The sequence below is a fragment of the Citrus sinensis genome, chromosome 5 (assembly GCF_022201045.2).
Source record: "Citrus sinensis cultivar Valencia sweet orange chromosome 5, DVS_A1.0, whole genome shotgun sequence".
Lineage (NCBI taxonomy): Eukaryota > Viridiplantae > Streptophyta > Magnoliopsida > Sapindales > Rutaceae > Citrus > Citrus sinensis.
In genome coordinates this window covers 22695519-22703756 of record NC_068560.1, presented here as the reverse complement: position 1 = coordinate 22703756, position 8238 = coordinate 22695519, and the positions used below count along the sequence as shown (strand labels likewise).

General features: G+C 31.1%; 1 long non-coding RNA gene and 1 other non-coding gene across 3 annotated transcripts; both read left to right on the top strand.

Moving 5' to 3' along the window:
* Window positions 1–1932: 1932 nt before the first annotated feature.
* On the top strand, window positions 1933–5938 carry LOC102615588 (uncharacterized). Of its 2 annotated transcripts, XR_003062970.2 has the most exons (3): window positions 1996–4986; window positions 5233–5326; window positions 5621–5938. It is a non-coding gene; the product is annotated as an uncharacterized LOC102615588 (long non-coding RNA). The 2 variants fall into 2 exon arrangements; XR_001506701.3 differs by having other exon boundaries at window positions 1933–4986; window positions 5233–5938.
* MIR168 (microRNA MIR168) lies at window positions 2212–2388 on the top strand. The gene is given in 1 exon segment (NR_161563.1): window positions 2212–2388. It is a non-coding gene; the product is annotated as a microRNA MIR168 (primary transcript).
* Window positions 5939–8238: the final 2300 nt, after the last annotated feature.

Genomic DNA, 8238 nt, shown 5'->3' with positions numbered 1-8238 from the left:
AATGTTTACATGCTTATTTAAGGGTGTGAGTAGAAATCACACTCCATGATCCCACCTACTTTTAGAGTGAGGAGTGAGATTTACACCCCCATAGAGGAGATAAGAGTGTCAATCCACATCCACTAGTACCTCTTCCATTTTTACTCTTCCCTTTAAATATAACATAATTATATATATTAAAATAAAATATGAAATATGATATAACTATATTTATTAAAATAAAATAATGATATATTTATTAAAAAATAATAATATCATATTTATTTAAATAATATTATTATATTCACATAGAATTAATAATATTACTATCTAATATATTTATTTGAAAATATAATATTATTAAATTTAATTTTAGTAGTATTATATTTATTCAATTATAATAATTAATAATAATAAGTAGTTTATTATAAGAAAGCATTAATTTTGTACTATATTATTAATACTGATTTTTCATTTGTGTTGCTCTTATCAAAATTTTTTAATTTATGTAATTAAAATTGAAATCAATAAAAAAATTTATGATTTACATAATTAAGAATATTAATAATAATTGCTAACTTATATGATTAAAATTAATTATAAAATAAATAGTTTATTTTAGAAATATATTTTTATTCACTTTGTAATTAAAAACTCTAATTCTTTAAATAAGGATAAAATTATAATTTGAAATAACTCACTGTTATTGCCTGACAAAGTGAACACATAAATGAAATTCTGATTATTATTTCACACTCTCCTTCTAGTGTAATTAAATAACAGGCTTTCAATTTCAAAATTCCCACTCCTTAGGATCCACACTCCCAATCTCAAGATTCTCACTCTCTCAAAACTCTCAATCCAATCCGAAAACACTACCTTAATAATTTAAAGGAATAAATATATTTTACAAATAAACTAGTGAAAGTCTGAAAGAGAAATTTATTCTTAAGATGGAGGAGTCATGTAATAACATTGTGCGGGGACCGAACCCTAGCCCACTGACGTAATTAATGAAAAGTTGTAAAACAAATTTATAATGTTAATAATACATGAAGTCTAAATTAATAAAAAATTTTAACTCTTATTTTGAGACTTCGAATTCACCGAGGCCTAAACAAGTGCGGATTGGTTGGCATGAAAGTCAATCTCTAGAATCTGAGGTTGGGAATGCCATGTAATTTTTTTTTTAAAAAAAAGTTCCTTCAGACCGCGTGGCATCTTCTGGATCAAGGTCCTAGATTCGTCTAATGGACTCGGCTGTACCCCCACTCGTTTTAAATTCCTTTTTTCTTAAAAAAAGAAAAAGAAAAAGAAAAAGAAAAATTACATTTGCGCAAAATTGCTGTCCAAGTGGTTTCTGCGCACACTTTGGCCTCTGGGGCGTCGGCGTCGCGGATCACGCGCACGTGCAATTACTGTGTATCCATGCAGGATCGATTTTTTCCTCTTCTAGTGGCACAATCGTAATTACCCGAGAATCCATATCCACTTTCGAAAATAAAAAAAAGGAAACACAAGCTTCTTTTAAAGGCATAGTTTATTTATAGTTTTTATATTTTAAAAAATATCTAAAAATATTCCTATTATTAAGTATATTATACTCTTTTTTTTTTACAATAATGTTATAGTAAAAATATTTTTGACATTAATCATTTAGTCTATACAAAACAATTAATTAACAAATAAACCAATAATTATTTATTAGCAAGTTAATAATAATATCAATATAAAAAAATTAGTATTTTTCATACTCTTGCAACAATCTTTCCAAGTATCATTTATAAATAAATGAACACCAATTAATTTAAAGCAATGTTTGATGTTCTTGTAATAATCTTACTAATATTTTTTTTTATAAAAAATTAATTTAACAAATTAATCCTAATAACAACTAATTTTTATTTTAATTTAATAAATTTATATTTTTTAAAATATAAAAATTAAATACACACTTAATTCAAAATACACGTACAATTTTCTTTTAATGCAAAAACAAGTTTATTTATGCATACAGGTCGCGAAAGGCATACAAGGATCTCCGGCACCACGTGTAAGCATCAGGTTCGTCTGTGCCGTCTATAAATAACCCTCATCTCTTCGCCAGCCCGTTGATAGGGTTATAAACTTCAAACAAAAAAAAGTAAAATCATTTTTCTGTGCTACATAGTGTGTTAATAATATATTGGTGAAGTGATGGTTTACGTGAAGGAGCTGATGAATGATGATTCAGTTACCGGCGGTCTCTAATTCGCTTGGTGCAGGTCGGGAACTGATTGGCTAGTTTTTTTTTGAAATTTTTTGACAGCGAGGTGGCGTGTTGTAATTGGTCGTAACGTTTAAATTAATGATTGAAAAAAATGCGAATTGGATCCCGCCTTGCATCAACTGAATCGGAGACCGAGGTGAGAGATTGGATGGATATTTACCTTTCGCCGTTCAGATCTCAGGTCTAATTTTTTTTTTGGGAAAAAAATAATTGATTTAATTAAATTACTTATGAATTTACGATTTTGCTTTTGCTCTATCTGATTCGTTGATCTAATTATAGATCTCACTGCAGTGTATATAACATTTAATGCAAAAATATTTATTCGATTTTTAAGTGAGGTTTTTTCATTTTTAATTTTGTTCAAATTCGATGTAAAGAATTATGAGCTTCTAGTAACAGCTAATTAGCTGCCAATAGATGTAGTGAATCGTGTGGTATCTTTGGATATAATATTTAAGTGTATTTGGAATAATTATAACTGTTGAAGAGCATCAATAATTTTCTTTCTAATTCTGTTATGTCTATTATTTTTATTTTTGTTTAATTTTGTTCCCATAATATGCTTTCCATTTTAGTTCTCCTTGGAGCAATAAGATTGGTGAGTGCCTGCCAAAAGATTTTTTCTTTTTTAACTGCCAATAATTATTTTGATATTTTTTTTTTTCGTGTCGAGTAGAGCTTCTAAGGACTAAGAAAAAAAATTTGTTACTAACACTAATTATACAAATTTTACTTAAAAACTCTCATTGACAAACAAACAATAATTTCTTTAATGTTTACTTTATGTTGAAAGCTGCTCTACTAGTAGTAGTAGAAGATATACTTGATGAAGATATGGACAAAAGTATTCCCATTCGGTTTGTTAAAGTATTCTAAGAAGTAGCTCAGGTTGAAAAATCTAATGTAATGTTTACTTTATGTTTTATTGCCATCTTATTTAGATATGCCATAAGAAGGAAGGCCAAAAAAAAAAAAAAAGCCATTTTCCATTTAAAGTGGATATTTGCTTTTTGCTCAAATTTCTATATTTCGTTTCTATTTGTTGCATTTGTATAATTGTTTTGGAATGTGGAAATTATAATAGTGACTGGGTTGTTTGACCTGGAAAACATGGTCTGAATTAAACCAAGGAAAAAAGGGTATGATCAACTTTCATCTACTATTAGAGAATTCATCGGATGCTGAACTGGTGTAATGGTGTTAGAGTGAATACATTTGTTCTGTGTATTAGAACTTAAGAAATGATTGGGCCTCAATCTTTTTACTTAGCACTGAAGTAGGAACGTTCTTTTTACCAAATTTTAAAAGCTTCCAGTGTAACTGTTACCCTCGGACAATTTTAGATACACAACGTAAACCTGCTACGTCCAATGAATGGGCAATTTTATATTTTAGTCAAAATGATTTCTCTATTATGGAACAAGACTGTTGCCCTCGGGCACTTCAATAATTATTTGCAATTATATTTTATCTAAATCATTCATTGTCTGTCAATTGGGCAATACTGATTAGCTATTTGTCAGTGGTTAAGGAATTCAGAGACTCGTGTATGGAGGTTTAATATTTCTTCCATTTTTGTACTTAATGAGTTAATCATGCCCATTTTGTTTATTTTGATTGGTTCCCTGGCAAATTGAATGATTCTGTGAAGTGATATTAGAGACGGCATCAAGTTTTAGGAAATCAGGGATCTGTAGTTTATTGTTTCCGTACTCACATAGTATAGAACTTCAATTCTATGAATCTATTTATTCGGTATCAATCTTCTGTTTAATTGGATACGAATTCTCTGTGTTCAGCATCCTGGAGTTGGCAGGCTTTTCCATAAAAAAATTGTTCGCTTCTTTTTTATCAGTAAGATATAAAGACTTTTTTTTTTTTTAATGGAGAATTTAGGCTTAGTAATTATATTGGATGGCTTGAAAGAGCATTTTCAGTTTCGATTTCATAATTAAATACAAGCTTATACTTTGTATTTTTTTTTTGCCCTTTTTGGGTTCTGTATAAATGGATTAACTCTCATGTAATGCAGGATTTTCATTTATGTTTTTTTTTTAATGTGGATATATGTTTATTTAGTGTCAATAAAACTGCACTTGTTTGCTGAATTATGTTTAATCTTATTTTCATGTGCTTTCATTGCACTCACATGTTTCATGGAGGCAATAGCTTTACAGATTCTTTGACTAATGTGGGGTTCAGCCTTAAAGCTTATACATGGTGCAATTCTCCTTCAAAAGAAATTTAAGAAAAGACTCCTTGAAGATGCCTGGAAGTTTCTTATGATCAGATACACTTGATTTCCTTGGGTCTTGTTCCTTTACCCTTGCATAAAGTTTATTTTTGTAGTCTGCTGTTGGCTTTTTATTTTTTTGCTTCTTTTGTACTAAGATTATTTGTTCTCCCACCTATTCCCACCCCTTTCTTTTTTTAATTATTTGTTGTGAGGTCAGGATTGCCTTTAGCTTTAAGGGACAAAAAGAAAAAATGGAAGGATAAACAAATTTGCATATCAATATTTGTAACTGTCACTGTGATAGAAAACCTGGAATTTCTGGAGTCTACTATATGCCTCATCATTTATTTTTGTTTCCTTTACATAATATTGTCAATTGACTGTAGCTTTCTGTAACTTGCCAACTACATGTTAGGTATCAAAATTGAATTGTAATAATTAGATGAGGTGGGATTGCATTAAAACCTCCGCTCCTCAGCGTCAGGCTCGTTCTCAGACAGTAAGCTTTTTGAGTCCTTATGATCTGGCCTTCCAGTTAAGATTTCATTTTTAATACAGCGTAATCATTCTTCATTGAAAACTCAGTTTTGGATATCCGCATTTTTCTTTTTATTGGTTTCTTCCTATGGCTTTGCGTTCTGCCTGATATTTATGACCTTTAACAAAAAATATTTTTTCTTAAATTTCTTGTGTGTTAAAATTTCTTAATCAAACATTTACGTTTCTAAATTTTGCATCACTCTAGGAAAGTTTTCTTTGATGGATCCCTTGTGCCATTGTGCAAAGAAGGTGATGTTTTGACGTCACTCACAGTTCCCACCATTATCTCCGGTTTCCAGGTGAGTGAACTTGTAGAAGAAACATTCGGACATCAGAAGCAAATACTATATTCTCAATAATGTGAATATGCTGAAGGGAGCCCGATTTTTGTCAAAGTTGTTGAAACTTGAAAGCCTCCCACTGGAAACTTTGAAAACATTTGGACATAAGATTGATTATTACTTTGGAAGGATTCCGGCATCCTAGCCCAAATTGTCAATGCATCTTATCTCTCTTCTTTGTTTTATTATTGTGTTTGTCAAAACAATGGTCTTTTATTTGTTCTGCTGTCTTATTACATTTTCTTTTTCCAGATTCCTTTGGCCGTACTGCTGTGACTTGTCTCTCACCCAATTAAAAAGTTGACTGCAATTGCAATATTGCCAATGAGAGTAGTTGGAGGCATCATGCATGTATAAAGTGAAGAAAGGTTTCCTGAATTTCTTGTATCATCATTCATCAGTCCTCAATTACCAATTTTGGCCCCAAACTTTTTTATGCAGCCTCATCTAAGGCAAAATTGTTTTATGCTCCATATGAGTGAATTTATTGGGACCAATTTAGATAATTTGTATCTTTAGTATACAGTTCAAATTTCCATTTCTATATAAAGACAAATATTATTAAGAGTAGCCTCGCGTATTTATGGAATTGGAGCCCAGGTACCGGTGGTTGATAGGTCTCATTACTGGGACTGTTAATTCTGGCACCCACCTTTCATCTCACGAGACCCCCCAACCTTTGTTAATTTAAGTTTTAATTAAATTAAAACAACATCAGCACTCCAGCACATACTAATTGCATACTTTAACATAATACGCAAAATATTTATGATGATTTTTAACTGGGTATTGGTGTACCGAAATGCTTTCATCTTTGTGTATGGCAGGCAAACAATTCATTGACATAAAAAATATGCACAAATTTTGTGGCTGCTCACGGTGTCTTTCTTCTCAAACTGAGAGTCTCCCAAGATGCAAAAAAACAAACTTCCCCTTGGAAACTGGGTGAAGCAAGCACTGGGCCACATAAAAGCTGCTTCCAGCTTTCCATTCTCCTGCATCAGAAACACAGAGAAAAAGCTATCATTATTCTACAGCGAGTGCCATATTCCAATGTTCTGTTGCCCCCCATTATCATATAAACATAAAATAATGGGGACAAAAGTTGGTGGTGGGCTATATTATCGGGTTGTGTTGCTAGCCGAAATGGTGATGTTAATAATTTGAGAGGCTTACAGCGAAATGAAAAGTTGGTATCGAACGTGAAGTTCAATGCTGCAGATTTAATTATTCAAATGAAGTTAATTGAATGACTACTTGAGTAGTATTACCCAACAAATTGAGCTAACTAGGAAGGAAGGCATGAAGGTCCTCTGTTGCATATAATTTTGACTTGTAATAACTAATTTCATCATGTTACGGCACCTGTTATGAGAGATGAACAAGCTGCTCCCACAAAACAATATTATCTTCCAAGTTTCAATTAGTGAGTCACTAGGCTAGTGGCGCCACTGGAGCATGGTTTTGTGTATGTGAGTGTGCGGTACAGGGAAGCTGCCTTTGCTATAATTCCAACTAAAACAGTAACAGGAAATAGCAGAAGCAATCCCTACAAATCAGGAACTTAATTGAAAATAATTGAGACTAATTCAAAATAATTGAAGCACGTATCGGTGTGTGTGAAGGTACATGGTCTGTCTGTAGGGAGGAAATATAATCTGTTTCAGTTGATTTTCTTGACTGAAACATGTGTTATGAAAGAGACTACTTCGACACAAAATTAAACCCACACAAAAATCAAGAAAAACAATTAAACACAATAACAAAGATACGATACGCATTATACCTCTCATTATATAATCCAATAGCAAGGGTAATATACGCTCGAAATGATACGTGTGTAAGTTGCAACACATTCCATATGTCTAAAATAGTTTCATAGAAGTGATGACCCTAATGTCAAATGGACATCATTTAGATATTTTATCCATAATCGAAAGATAACAAAAGTTGAGCAATAAAACATAATTAAAGCAACACATCAAGTTAATGAAAAAACCATGGTTCAGACTTTAGAGTTCCCTTCACGTCATTAAGAATCATCTTATGAACATCGATTAAAAGAGAATTTCACCAGGTTTTCTCAGAATAGTTTAGTCTCATATTCAAAAGTGTATCAGTCACTAAATTTACTTTTGATAAATGTGGCAGACACAGAAATTTATATAGATAATTCGAGACTTACAATCCAACAACTTAATATAAAGTCGCCGAAGAGAATTTAGTCAAGAAAGTAATAATATTCAACAAGCACAAGCTAACACTATAGTTAAATTATTAGTCAAAATCAATAATAGGCTAGAAGACTTAGACAATAAACTTAATAGACTAGAGAACAATTTTCAAACCTTTAGAAAAAATAAAGAATTCGTATCTCACTTAAAACTTAGCAACTGTTTTGATAACTTAGACAAAGAACTGGACATATTGACAAACCGAGTAGAAAAGTTAAATTTAAGTGGACCAATCTTAACACATAGAACAGTAGAAATTAAAGATATTTTAGGACCAAAAGTAATATTAAAAAGTAATGGATCTAGTAAGAAACAGTAGAGTAAATGTAAACAAGTCTTGTACACTAAATAATGATTTGTAATTCTTGGAAAAGTAAGGATACATCTCAAAATTTTATCTCAAATTACTCCACCGAAAATATTTTTGGCAAGCCATCATAAAATATTAAACAATAAGAAGTTTCACATGATGTCTTTCCCTTCTATACCCTCCATGTCAACATATACACAAATATCGGATTGAAATTATGTTAATTATGCTCACTAGAGAGTTTACCTTCCTAGTACCTAATATGGAGCCAACGATAAATATTGGGCTATTGTACCCAAATTTCTTTCACTCAAAACATTTACTTT